Below are 14,058 nucleotides of genomic sequence, written 5' to 3' on the forward strand. Positions count from 1 at the left end.
AGACTCTGATCCTGGGAGGGATTGGGGGCAGGAGGAGAAGGGGATGACAGTGGATGAGATGGCTGGATGTCATCACTGACTTGATGGACATGAGTTTGAGTGAACTCTGGGTGTTGGTGATGGACAGGGAGGCCTGGCGTGCTGCGATTCATGGGGTCACAGAGAGTCTGACATGACTGAGCAACTGAACTGAAATGCTTGTTTAACTTTTATGCAGGATACATCATGCAAAATGTCAAACTAGATGAAGCACAAGCTGGAATCAAGCTGGCCAGGAGAAATATCAACAACCTCAGATATACAGATGATACCTAATGGTAGAAACTTAAGAGGAACTAAAGTACCTCTTGACAATAAAATTAGTTATAATTGTTTCATAGAAAAACTGGTTACAGTTATGACTGTTAAGCAGGCATTATTTTAGAAGGACACAGTACAAATAAGTCTTATGATAAAAGCTTGGTTGTGGTCAGGTGTTTTAGAACAGAGTTTCAATATATTTCACGAGTAATTGTAGAATATTCAAATATTTCACAAACATGTTTGGACCCAGATTCCACACCTTTATGCTTCTTCTCAGTTTGGTGGTAGCTTTCAGTAAAATATTTTATTACTACATTTATTTCAAGTGACAGCTTTTCTGTGTTGTCATTAATGTTGTTTTCAATAGTCATTGCAATTAGATTTCATAATATTAATGATTTCATTGTTGAAACCTAGTGTTTTATTTCAAGGGTGAAACGACTTGAAAAAGAATGGATAAAGATTGTCTTGGAATCATCTACTGACTGTCTTCATTCTGCAACCACTATTAGAAGCTGCTGGTTTCTGTTAGTCTTTTCCAATGGTGAACACATTAATAACATGCCTGTAATATTGGTATTCCATTTTAATAAGGGATATAAGAAGTAATCTCTAACCCTTTTCTATTGTCTACACTCTGTAAACATATACACAGTTAGTTGAAATTATCAAGTGGGTCTATGATCAACTTACTTGTCCGACCAGACTGGTACATAAGGCAAGCATTTCAATGAAAGCAATACTGATGGTCTCTATATGTGGTTTTATAATTATAACATAACATTGTATACTTGCAAATAAACTATTAATTTAGAAATTTAAATGTTACATTTATGAAAATATATCTAGATATGCATAACCAATCAAAGGAAAGTCATCTGCCTAGACTCTGCTCCAGGAAAATGTTTCTCAGAATATGGTTCTCTAACATCTGCATAGAACCAGCTGTTATACTCGTTAAAAAATCTCATTCTTGGGTGTTACCCCAAGCTTCTGAAACTAAAATTTCCAAAGTATACGCCTGAAATTTGCATGTACAATAATTTCCCAATGCCCATGAATATGATGGTTTCTGATCAAGACAATTTGGAAATCTGGTCAGTATGCTGAGATAACTTATGGTAATTCATATTGGTTCCTCTGTTATTTCAGTGATTATATGGGAAATGCTATTAACTGCATTAATTAAATTAGGATTCAAAGTACAGGCAGCAGCTTTTCTGTGTTGTAATTACCGTAGTTTTCAATAGTCATTCCAATTAGATTTCTTGTAATGTTAATGGTTTTATTCTTGAAACCTAGTGTTTTATTTCAGAGGGTGAAAGGACTGGAAAAAGAATGGATGAAGAGTGTCTTGAAATCATCTACTGACTGTCTTCATTGTGAGACCACTATTAGAAGCTGCTGGTTTCTGTTAGTCTTTTCCAATGTATAGAAGTTTAAGTGGCTTTCTGAAGTCTCAGAAATATAGAAAATGCATTCTATTTTCAGCAGCTCTAACCTCTTAATTCTAGTGGCTGTTGGCTGGCTAGAAAAAGTGATATGTATATGGGGACGTATGAATGAATTTTCCTATCCCTATTTTGTCCTTCAACAGCCTCCACAGGTAAAAGTTGTTTGTCTGTAATATCAGATTTTAAAGGTCACTTTTTATTTTATAGCTCTAGGTTGGTTTTTATTTCTAGGTATTTTACATGTATTTATAATTACATGGTAAATTAGACTCTAACCTGTGCTGAAGGACAAATTGTAACTATGTCTAATACCCCAGAACTTCATTTTCCCACTTTAAAGTGAATACCTTAAAATACCTTAACAAAGTTCTATAGTAATTCCTTTGGATTGGTACTTAGGCAGTGTATTATGGATTTTAAAAATTTAAACTCTGGGACAATACAAACATGGGTTGGGTTTTTTAAATACTAGCTGTTTAATATTGGGCAAGTTACTTAATTTATAGAAATCTGATTATTTTCTGTAAAACTGAGATAATCATGTTCTTATATTATGGAATTATTTTAAAAATTAACTGAGCTAATATATTTTATGAAAATTACTGATATACAAAAACAATCAAGAAATGTGTATTATTCAACCAGACCATATTTTATCAAATCATACAATCATTCAGTTCAGTTCAGTCACTCAGTCGTGTCCGACTCTTTGCGACCCCATGAATCGCAGCATGCCAGGCTTCCCTGTCCATCACCAACTCCAGGAGTTCACTCAGACTCACATCCATCGAGTCAGTGATGCCATCCAGCCATCTCATCCTCTGTCGTCCCCTTCTCCTCCTGCCCCCAATCCCTCCCAGCATCAGAGTCCTTTCCAATGAGTCAACTCTTCGCATGAGGTGGCCAAAGTACTGGAGTTTCAGCTTCAGCATCATCCCCTCTAAAGAAATCCCAGGACTGATCTCCTTCATAATAGACTAGCTGGATCTCCTTGCAGTCCAAGGGACTCTCAAGAGTCTTCTCCAACACCACAGTTCAAAAGCATCAATTCTTCAGTGCTCAGCCTTCTTCACAGTCCAACTCTCACATCCATACATGACCACTGGAAAAACCATAGCCTTGACTAGCTGGACCTTTGTTGGCAAAGTAATGTCTCTGCTTTTGAATATGCTATCTAGGTTGGTCATAACTTTCCTTCCAAGGAGTAAGTGTCTTTTAATTTCATGGCTGCAGTCACCATCTGCAGTTATTTTAGAGTCCAAAAAAAATAAAGTCTGACACTGTTTCCCCATCTATTTCCCATGAAGTGATGGGACCGGATGTCATGATCTATACAATCATTAAGCACATTTAATAATTATTTAAATCATCTTTCTACAAAGTCAACAAGAGTACTTTAAATTTCTTTACAAAATCATGAAAAATGAAGTTCAGAGTACAACAGTTTTATTAAATAAGAAAGATAGAAGTTAGAAAAGAAAATGCTCTTATTTCATTTTCAGAATGTAATTGAAATTAAATTCACAGGAACAAGCATTTACTTGATATTTTTGTACATCTTTAGGATAGGGATATCAAGTCTAATACCAACAGTTAGATGGATGATGTTCTCAATTTTGTTTAAGATTCTATGATTCCCTTTGCTTATTTGAATAGTGAGAAGATCACCTTGTAATTTCCAACAGTTTATCCACGTTTAACTTAAGAGTGGGTGTATTCCTTGTGATCAATACATGCCTTTTTGTATAAACTAGTGATTGAATGAGAAAACTTTTGGTCTCTGAAAAAGCATGTCACTTGTAGAGAGCTGCTACTGCTGCTGCTGCTGCTAAGTCGCTTCAGTCGTGTCCAGCTTTGTGCAACCCCATAGACAGCAGCCCACCAGGCTCCCCCGTCCCTGGGATTCTCCAGGCAAGAACACTGGAGTGGGTTGCCATTTCCTTCTCCAATGTGTGAAAGTGGAAAGTGAAAGTGAAGTCACTCAGTCGTGTCCGATGAGGACTAGTTTTATTCAAGGAATGTTCATATATTTATTTTTTTACCCAAGTAATTTTTAAAATAATCCAGGAAACGTTTATTTATTTGAGTTATAGCTCAAAGACACAACCAATTAAATATTCTGATATAAATATATTGAAGATACTATAACCTTATAATATAAAATCTCATTCAGTGTATTTGCTCTCTATTAAAAGCACTATAAACCAAATATTGATTCTTAAAAAAAAAATGAGAATGACCTTGTACCAACCAAGGCTTCTATGTAGCTAGCAAATAAAACAAGTCCCTATCATGGGATTTCTACACTGCAACTGGCATGCCAAATGTATCAACAAAGAACAAAAAGAATAGAAAAAGTATGATAATAAACTTAAAATTAAACTAACAAAAGTTTAATTTGTATAATCTCAACTTGCAGTCTGAAAGAAATACTGATTAAAAAGATATTTATCTAGACATCAGTTCAATATGATTTTGAAAGTTGAGATAATGGTAGTACATTGATAGTGAAGAAAAAATAAATTTTGTGGATGAATCAAATAGTCTAGATATCAGCAAGTAATCTGGTTAGAAATTTTGATTCTCTTTCTCATCAGTACACACACGTATGCACACAGACAAAAGAGTCTAAATTTTATGAAAATTTTCATATTGAGTGAAATGTCCATTGCATTGAAATAACTGCCAGTATACGTAACACACCATACACTGTAAAAAATATTATTTCAAAAGAACACAATCAATTTCCTCTGACAGAAAGGTGAAGTTGATTCTTGTTCTTCTATTTTTAAAGTTATCTTCAACTAAGGCCCTTGTGTATTATATATAAAACAATAATAATAAGGATCTGAAAGTTAAAAAGAAGAAAGAAGACAACCTAAGGACCTTAAGACATAAGAAACAATACAATGATGAGTTTCCTGGATTTTCACTTTGCCTCATTTATGCTAGGTTTAGACTTGAAGAAACTGGCTTGCAAACCAGAAATACCAATGGGCAGAGACAAAAAAAATGAGCAAACAACATCAAGAATAAAATGGTAAAAATCTTCTTTCTCCTGCTAAAAGAACAGGAAAGAGATAGTCTAGCAAGACAGAGAAAGTTTAGACCATAAATTCTCTACACTTACCAAACATAGCCCCATTCCACCTGTACCAGTAAAGGCCAACTAGGGAGTCTGGACTTCCATGTTTGCCTGGCTATAACGAGCCACCCACTTTCCCATTGAAATAATATCAGACAATGCCCAGTAAGAAGCTGAACTTTTCATTGTCACTGGGCAATAATAACCTCTTCCCACTCCTATATCAGTTGATACCATGAAGATAACTTGGATTTCTACTGTCACCCAGCAGTAAGGAGATACTCCTCCACTTTCATGCTGACTTGGCTTCAGAGGAGGCCTACTGGAATGTAAGGATTTTCATCCTTGTCAAGCAACAAAAAAGTCCCTATGATGTCAGAAGAGGCCATAAGGGGAGCAGTAACAAGACATTCCTAACTTTCCCAGTCAGGGTAGTATCTGCAAAAGTCTAGGAATGTGCCAGAACTTCTACCCTTCCTCAGCACAGCAGTAATGAAGATTCCATCACTCTTGACAAGTATCAATCAACAGAAGCAGAGTGAGAAACTTGGACTTCAATTCCTATTCCCTTTCCCTGCCAAAACTGTCAGAGAAAGACAGATTAAATGCAATGTGTAATAAATGCCAGTCTTATAATACTCAAAGTGAGAAAAAAAAAAATCACCTGTATTACTGAAATTAAGGAAAATTACAACTTGAATCAAGATTGCCCAGAGAAATATCAATAACCTCAGATATGCAGATGACATCACCCTTATGGCAGAAAGTGAAGAGGAACTAAAAAGCCTCTTGATGAAAGTGAAAGAGGAGAGTGAAAAAGTTGGCTTAAAGCTCAACATTCAGAAAACTAAGATCATGGCATCTGGTCCCATCACTTCAAGGGAAATAGATGGGGAAACAGTGGCAGACTTTATTTTGGGGGGGCTCCAAAATCACGGCAGATGGTGACTGAAGCCAAGAAATTAAAAGATGTTTATTCCTTGGAAGGAAAGTTATGACCAACCTAGATAGCATATTCAAAAGCAGAGGCATTACTTCGCCAACAAAGGTCCATCTAGTCAAGGCTATGGTTTTTTCAGTGGTCATGTATGGATGTGAGAGTTGGACTGTGAAGAAAGCTGAGTGCCGATGAATGGATGCTTTTGAACTGTGGTGTTGGAGAAGACTCTTGAGAATCCCTTGGACTTCATGGAGATCCAACCAGTCCATTCTAAAGGAGATCAGTCCTGAGTGTTCTTTGGAAGGACTGATGCTAAAGCTGAAACTCCAATATTTTGGCCATTTCATGTGAAGAGTTAACTCATTGGAAAAGACTCTGATGCTGGGAGGGATTGGAGGCAGGAGGAGAAGGGGACGACAGAGGATGAGATGGCCGGATGGCATCACTGACTCTACGAACATGAGTTTGAGTAGACTCTGGGAGTTGGTGATGGACAGGGAGGCCTGACGTGCTGCGGTTCATGGGATCACAAAGAGTCGGACATGACGGAGCGACTGAACTAACTGAACTGACAACTTGAATGAAAAAGACCCGAAACCTAGATAATAGAAATTTTGAATTATATAACATTGTTTTTAAAAACCCATCACAAAAGTGTTCAACAAGCAATTGTGAATATACATGAAATAAATTAAGGTTTCAGCAAAAAGACAGTGTCAGCAAAGAAATACAATACATAATAAAGAACCAGTTTAAAACCAGAAAATTTAAAACCAAAAATACAATACCCCTCCACACATGCTCATACAAATTAAATGCTGGCTTTAACAGCAGAATGGTGCGCAAAGAACAAATCAGAGTATTAAAAGAGAACAGTGAATTACCCAATCCAAACAAGAGTCAGGAAATCAATTTAAAAAAAATTAAAGAGTAAACAGAACTTTTTGGAATCTGTGGGAAGTATAACAAAAGACCTAACACTTTATTGGATTCCAGCAACAATAAGAGAAAGAAGGTGAAATTGAAAAGGTACTTGAAGAGATAAAGGGGTTAAACTTCCCAAATTAGGCAAAAGACATAAATCTACAGATTCAAGAAGCTAAACTTTTAATAAACACAGTAAGATTCTCTGCAAGGCACATCAGAGTTGTAGTTTGAAAAATGAAAGGCAAAAGAAATACTTTGAAAGCAGGCAGAGAATTGATATCTAACCTGAAACCAATTTAAAAAACAGAGAATTTCTCAAAGGAAACTATGGAGGCCAGAAGAGGCAAAGTAAGTTTTAAATACTTCAAGAAAAGAACCACCAAACTGGAATTCTATATCCAGTGAAAATAATCCACATGATGAAATAAAACTAAGTGAATTTATTTGCAACAGGCAGAATTAAGTCTCTTACTCTTAATTTATATTTGTTCCTACCAAAATTCAAGTGTATATCTACATATATGTATTTTAGATGCACTTTTATGTATATATATATATATATATATGTAAGTGTGTGTGTGTGTTTGTGTGTGTGTATGTGTGTACTCTTCAACTTGGTTAACCATTCCTGTATATAACACTTCATCTTCTATTATCAGCATGCATATAGATTTTTTTCTTCTTTTTCTTCAAATGAAATATGCTGCTGTACATAATTCAGCTTAATTACATAACAAGTTGCTAAACATATCTGGCACCTGCTATCATAAACAAATATTCATAAATTTAAGAAAATCTTTGTTCCATTAAAAAAAAACTCTTTTGCTTCTGTTATTTGAAATTTACGCAGAAACTTACTACTCTCTGAGACCCCTGTCTATCTTAAAAATCTCACTGGGAATATATCCATAATCGACAGGAACTGTGTCCAAGAATGTTATCTGTTGTCAGTGAATGAGATGCAGATCACTTCCTACAAACCAATTGCTTAGGTTTTCAAAACACAATTTTGTATTCCAGAATAAGAGCAAAAAATTAAAGTAGAAAAAAAAGAAACTAAAATTAATTATCCAATTATGTTTACTTTTAGGAATCATACATTTCTTTTGCTAGAGGTTTTAATCCTTACTAGTTCTGTCAATTTTTGTGGAACTCGTGATTAGAAACTATATTTTCCTATATCAAATATAACATTGGTTTAAAATACATTAAAACATAATAACACATTTCAAATGTTAACACCAAATCCAATTTAAGGCCATTTTGTGTTTCAGGTCTGATTTGCAATTAAAATTATGAAACTGAATACACAAATCAAATGACAGTTGAAACAAAAACTTAGTACTTTAAATTTATTTCTCCATTATTGCCCTAGTCCTGGAGCAGAATAGAAATTCTATAAATATATTGACTAAAACATGAATGAGGATATTGCCTCAAACCTAAAATGGCATGAGAGAATTTTTTAAGCTCTTTAATATAAAAATTCTGAATGTTTCTAACCTGGCAACTAAAGCATTTATATTCACAGGTAGAGGACCAAAAATGCATGTTACTGGTGTAAACTTTACAGATTTGATATAACAGTTATGCTTTCAAATGTTTAAAAATTCTACACTTTAAAGAAAATGTATATATTTTTATTTATTTTTTTTTCTAGATGAATTAGTCCACCTTTATTTTCATCTCTGATGAGACAATTATAACTCTGAATTTGTTTATGAACCCTGAATATTTTGAGACAGTGAGAGAGAAGGATAAGGAGAGAGAGAGTGCCAGGGGCTAGTACAGTTTATGCCAAATGTCAAATATAGTAAACATTGTCTTATTTTCATTTTAATTTAAAGATTTACATGTATTCAGTTAATTTCTGATTACTCCATTCATTGCCTATACAATTTCAATTTTTGTATATGTTTAGAAATTCTACAAGTTTAGCAAAACTTCAACTATTTAAAATTTTTGTCAGAGAGATAGACATTTTCTATGAAATAACTTAAAGGCAAGATACTATAATAAATAAAGGATATAGTTAAACTATGACAGTCACTGAGGCTTTAAAAGATGAATTAGACATGTTTGCTGACTTCCTACTCTGCAATTTCCAAATGTATCTTTACAAATTATGTTAGGATTTATAGTCCACCTTCACCTACATTATATCATATAATTTACTTGGTTTAAACTCAATCTGGTTTTATTTAATTCTTTGACAATGGTAGACATCACTTAAGTAGATGATATTATAGTTGTTGTTCAGTCACTAAATCATGTCTGACTCTTTGTGAGCCCATGAACTGTAGCATATCAGGCTTCCCTGTCCTTCACTATCTAATGGAGTTTGCTCAAATTCATGTCCATTGAGTTGGTGATGCTATCTCATATTGTTTCTTTTTTTTTTATGTATATATTTTTAAAAGGCTAAACATGAAACAACCTGAATGTCCAAATTAAGATCATGGTCTAGGATGTTTTATATAAGATTTTGACTAGTTCCTAATTTCTTTGGTACCCACCCTGGTAAATAATCAGGTTCGCTGATGCCTCCCATTCTGCTGTTTACCAAAATGCTTAAGGTAAGCTTATTCTTCTAAGTTAATTACTTCTTGTTCTGACTACCAACTGCATTATACCATCAGCTCCACCTAATTCTTTCTGGAAGGAGACTACTGAGCTAATTGAACCATATTTCTAATGTTGCTAATGACTTAATGTGCTCATCCTCTCAAATAATATACTTGCATTTAAAAAGGAAAATAAAATGTCTTAGTAGAAGAAATGACTACTGTTGTGATTTCAAATAGATTATGAATATTAATGTACTTTAAGTGAAGTTCTCTGGAAAGATATGATTGTGTTTGTTGAATGAGAAATGTTACTGACAATTATTTTAAAAATATGTTTAGAGAAATCAATTCCTGTTTGTAATCATTTTAATAAAAATATTCCAAAAATCTAGGCAAAAATTCTCCATTTAATCTAGGTAAAATAAAATACAGTAAGCAAAAATTTGGGAAAATAAAACTTTAAGTGATTTTCAGTTGAGATGAAATGATCAGTTATTTATACAATTATATTTTTAGCCCAGATTTTGAGTTCTATCAGCTCTTTAGTTTCACTTTTTATAGACTTACTGGGGGCCATAGTTCACATACAGTAAATATCATGTATTTAAATTATATAGTTTGATAAGTTTGATATGTCTATAAAAATGTTAAACCATTACTAAAAACATCATATTTGCTACCTCCCTAACTTCCATTTATCCTTTTGCAATTTGTTCCTCTTGCTTCCTATCCCTATGCACAGTCCTTTGGTATTTACTAATCTGCTTTGTCTCTAGACAAATGTGCATTTTGCAGAATTTCCCCAAACAGAATCATACAGTATATAATATATTTCACTGGCATAATTACTTTCATTAACATTGTTGTATGTATTAATAGTTCATTCTTTTGAGTGGCTGAGTTGTATTGTATAGCTAGACCATACTCTATTTATTCACTTGTTAATTGATATTTTTACAGTTTTCACTTTTTGCCTATTTCAAATAAAGTTGCTAAAATATGTATACAGTTTTTGGTATATGCTTCAATTTATATTGAATGATTTAGTAGTAGTGGTGTTAGTTGCTCAGTCATGCCCAACTCTTTGCGACCCCATGGACTGCAGCCAACCAGACTCCTCTGTCCATGAGATTTTCCAGGCAAGGATACTGGAGTGGGTTGCCATTCCTTCTTATCTAGGAGTAAAATGGTTGGCTCATATGAAGTTATATAAAGACCATTTAAATATAAATAGTTTTAGAAAAACAAAAACATTACAAAGATGATTCGGGAAGTTCTCATAAACCTCACACCTGGAACCCCTTCCCTATTTTCCCATGCATGTAAAGATTATGCTTATACCACTCGATAATCTAAATATTTAAAAGCATTATATCTAATAATATGTACATACCTTCATTAAAGTGTTTTATTGCTAAAACAGATTTAGCATCATCTGAAGCTTCAGAAAGCCATAATATTTTTGCTGGTAGAGAGTCTTGTCTTGATATTGATTGTTGCTGACTGATCAGAATGGTCATTTCTGAATGTTGCTGAAGGCTGGGGTGGCTGTAGAAATCTTATAACATTAGACAGCAATGAAGTTTGCCCCAGCAATTGACTCTTCATTTCATGAAGAGTTGTTTCATAGCATGAGAAGCTATTTGATAGTATGTTAGTCACAGTAGAACTTCTTTCAAAATTGGAGCCAGTCCTCTCAAAACCTAAAGCTGATTTATCAACTAAGTTTATGTAATATTCTAAATCCTTTGCTATAATTTCAACAATATTCACAGCATCTCCACTATGAACAGAATCCATCTCAAGTAACCACCTTCTTTGCTTATGATTAAGAAGCAACTCCTCATTCATTTTTCTCATGATATTGTAGCAATTCAGTCACATATTTAGGCTCCACTTTTGAGTTCTCTTGCTATTTCCACCACATCTGCATTTGCTTGAATTCCTCAAAGTCATCCATGAGGCTAGTAGTCAGCTTCTTCCAAATTCCTGTTTATGTTGATATTTTGACCCTTTCCTATTAATCATTATTGTACTTATGGGCATCTAGAATAGTGAATCCTTTCAATAACATCTTCACTTGACTTTCCCCAGATCCATCAGAGGAATTACAATCTATGGCAACTATGACTTTATAAAATATATTTATTAATTAATAAGGCTGAAAGCCAAAATTGCTCCTTGAACAATGGACTGCAGAATGGATGTTGTGTCATCAGGCATGAAAACAACACAAATCTTACTGTATGTCTCCATCACAGTTCTTAAGTGACCAGGTGTGCTGTCAATGAACAATGATATTTTGATTTGTTTTTTCTGAGCAGTTATTCTCAACTGCAGGCTTCAAATATTTGGCAAACCGTGTTGTCAAGAGATGTGCTATCATCCAGGGTTTGTTGTTCTTTTTATAGATCATAGGGAGAATAGATTTAGCATAGTTTTGCTTTTTTTTTTCAATTAAGGCAATTTATCTCATTTTGTTAGAAGTGAACATAACTTTTATTTTCTTTTATATTTTTATTTTTAATAGAATATAGTTGCTTTACAAGGTTGTGCTAGTTTCTACTGTATAGCAAAGTGAATTAGCCATACATATACATATATGATCTCCTTTTTGGATTTCCTTCCCATTTAGGTCACCACAGAGTATTGAGTAGAGTTTCCTGTGCTATACAGTAGGTTCCCATTAGTTATCTATTTTATACATTGTATAAATAGTGTTCTTAATGGCCCTGGGATTTTCAGAATGGTACATAAGCACTGGCCTGAACTAAAAATCATCAGCTGAATTAGCCCCTAAAAGAAGAATCAGCCTCTTTTGAAGCTCTAAAGCCAGGCATTAACTTCTCTTCCCTTGCTATCAAAGTCCTAAATGACATCTTCTTCCAATACAAGGTTGTTTGGTCTACGTTAAAAATCTGTTTACTGCAGTCACTCTCATTTGAGTGTCTTGGCTAGATAGTCTGGATAACTTGCTGACCTTCTCCATCAGCACTTGCTGCTTCTCATTGCACTTTTACATGATGGAGACAGCCTCTTTCCTTAAACCTCATGAACCAGCCTCTGCTAGCTACAAACTTGTCTTCTGCAGCTTCCTCACCTTGCTCAGCCTTCACAGGATTGAAGAAAGTTATGGAATTGCTCTGAACTAGGCACTGGCTTAAGGGAATGTTGTGGTTGGTTTGATCTTCTATTCAGACCATTACTTTCTCCATATCAGGACACATGATGCTTCACTTTTAATTTGCTTCAGTAACTTTTCTTTTGCGTTCAAAACTTGGCTACTTATTTGGTACCAGAGTCCCAGGTTTTAGGCTAGTTCATCTTTCAAAATACTTTCATCACTAAGCTTATCACTTCTGGATTTTGACTTACAGTAAGATCCTTAAAATAAGTGACATAAAGCAACAGTCCTTTCACTTAAACACTGAGACCGCAGTGGGGTTATTAATTCACCTAATTCCAGCATAAGCATTCCTTGGAGATATTGTGGTTTTAGTTCTAGACCACGAGAATAAAATAAATATTACAATAAAGCAAGTCAGAAATGTTTTGATTCCCAGTGCATATGAAATTTATTTTCACACTATACTGTAGCCTATTGAGTATACAATAATATTATGTCTAAAAGCACTGTTTTTCTGTTGTTGGTTAGTCACTAAGTAGTGTTCAATTCTTTTGTGACCCCATGAACTATAGCCCACCAGGCTCCTCTGTCCATGGGATTACCAGGAAAGAATACTAGAGTGGGTTACCATTCCCTTTTCTAGGGGATCTTCCCGACCAGGGGTCAAACCTGCATCTCCTGCATTGCGGGTGGATTCTTTACTACTGAGCCACCTTGGAAGCCCAAAACCACTATACCTACCTTAATTTAAAATAGTTTATTACTAAAAATGAGGCTTCCCAGGTGGTTCAGTGGTAAAGAATCTGCCTGCCAATGCAGGAGACACAAGAGACACAGGGTCTGATCCCTGGGTCAGGAGTGAGAAGATCCCCTGGGGTAGGAAATGGCAACGCACTCCAGTATTCTTGCCTGGAATAGTCCATGAACAGAGGATCCTGGCAGGCTACACTCCATGGAGTTGCAAAGAATTGGACACAACTGAGCATGCATTTATGCCACACACTAAATGCATGCCTGCCACATTACTAAAAATGCTAAATAACATCTAGCCTTTGGAAAGCTACAATTTTTCTTTTGGTAGTAACATCAAAAATTACTGATCACAGACCACTAATACAATTATTACAGTAATGAAAATGTTTGATATAGCACAAGCATCACCGAAATGTAACACAGAGACACAGATAAGTAAATACTGTTGGAAAAAAATGGTGCAGGTAGACTTGCTGGATGCACACTTGCCACAAACCTTTAGTTTGAAAAAAAAAAAAAAAAAAAAAGGAAAGAAAGAAGTATCTAACAAACTCATTAAAGCAAAGCACAATAAGATGAAGATACCTATATGATTTCCAATTATCTTCTCCTGGTCTATTGTCTGTCTTTCATTTTCTAATGGTGATTTTCAAAGACCAAAAAATGCTAACTTTGATGATTTTCTACTCATCATAACTTTTCCTATTTTATGGGGTCATGTATTTGGTGTTGTATCTACTAAATCTTTGTCTATCCCATTATATGTATATAATTGAGAGTCCTTTGGACTGCAAGGATATCCAACCAGTCCATTCTGAAGGAGATCAGTCCTGGGTGTTCATTGGAAGGACTGATGTTGAAGCTGAAACTCCAATACTTTGGCCACTTGATGCGAAGAGCTG

This window comes from Bison bison, unplaced genomic scaffold, assembly GCF_000754665.1.
Source record: "Bison bison bison isolate TAMUID 2011002044 unplaced genomic scaffold, Bison_UMD1.0 scf7180017864081, whole genome shotgun sequence".
In the NCBI taxonomy this organism is placed as follows: domain Eukaryota; kingdom Metazoa; phylum Chordata; class Mammalia; order Artiodactyla; family Bovidae; genus Bison; species Bison bison.